Genomic DNA, 1,279 nt, shown 5'->3' with positions numbered 1-1,279 from the left:
AAATGCTCATCATCACTGACCATCAGAGAAATGCAAATCAAAATCACAGTGAGATACCATCTCACACCAGTTAGAATGGTGATCATTAAAAAGTCAGGAAACAACAGGTGCTGGAAAGGATATGGAGAAATAGGAACACTTTTACACTGTTGGTGGGAATGTAAACTAGTTCAACCATTGTGGAAGACAGTATGGCGATTCCTCAAGGATCTAGAACTAGAATTACCATTTGACCCAGCCATCTCATTACTGGGTATATACCCAAAGCATTATAAATCATGCTGCTATAAAGACACATGCACATGTATGTTTACTGTGGCAGTATTCACAATAGCAAAGACTTGGAACCAACCCAGGTGCATAAAGACAAACTTCACATGTTCTTACTTATTTGTGGGATCTAAAAGTAAAAAAAAAAATAGATTTCATGGACATAAAGAGTAGAAGAATGGTTACCAGAGGCTGGGAAGTGTAGTAGGGGGCTAGCATGGGGTGATAATTGTTAATGAGTACAAAAAATAAAAATAAAAGAATGGTCTCTCTGCCTGGGTAGGTCCAGCAGTGTTGGCCACACACATCCCACTAGTGGTTGGGGTCACTGGCATTGGTTGAATATCATCCCCGGCTTTGGCCATGGCCATGAGTGAGATTTGGCACCCAGAGCCTCCAGGGGCCTCAGCTCAATGTGCACTGCCCCATGTGCAGCTGTGAAACCCAGGCCCTGATGGGCACTATGGCCTCTGCCCCATTGTGGCCACTCACATGGTCTAGCCCCTGGGTCTGGCCTCCAACTCCTAACCCTGTCTTCTCTCTGCAGGAAACTGGTCCTCCCACACCTGAGCCCAACACTGCCAGGTCTGTGGAAAGGGGGAGACTCAGTTGGTTCTGTTTTTCAAATAAAACTGTTTGTCTAAAAGAAAAAATAGAAAAAAAATGGATAAAACCTACTATTTGATAATACAACAGGGTGACTATAGTCAATAATAAGTTAATTGTACAGTTTAAAGTAACTTAATGAATGTAATTGGATTGTTTATAACTCAAAAGATAAGTGCTTGAGAAAATGGATGCCCCATTCTTCATGCTGTGCTTATTTTACATTTATGCCTATATGAAAACATCTCATGTACCCCATAAGTATATATGTATACCTACTATGTACTCACACAAATTAAAAAACAAAATAAAAAGTGTAAACCAAAAATAAAGTTCTAAGCCCCCCAACGATCTAAACAGACCCCTCTTCTTGGTTGAAGGCATTCCAAAATTAACCTGATAA

The 1,279-nt window shown here is 40.7% G+C and overlaps 1 non-coding gene across 1 annotated transcript; it reads left to right on the top strand.

The window, feature by feature from the left end:
- Positions 1 to 603: 603 nt before the first annotated feature.
- Positions 604 to 730, top strand: LOC115833483. Its single transcript, XR_004028911.1, has one exon. It is a non-coding gene; the product is annotated as a small nucleolar RNA ACA64 (small nucleolar RNA).
- The last annotated feature ends 549 nt before the right edge of the window (positions 731 to 1,279 follow it).

The sequence above is a fragment of the Nomascus leucogenys genome, chromosome X, assembly GCF_006542625.1.
Source record: "Nomascus leucogenys isolate Asia chromosome X, Asia_NLE_v1, whole genome shotgun sequence".
Lineage (NCBI taxonomy): Eukaryota > Metazoa > Chordata > Mammalia > Primates > Hylobatidae > Nomascus > Nomascus leucogenys.
The sequence above is the reverse complement of the archived record's forward strand: the minus strand, read 5'-3'. Positions and strand labels throughout refer to the sequence as shown.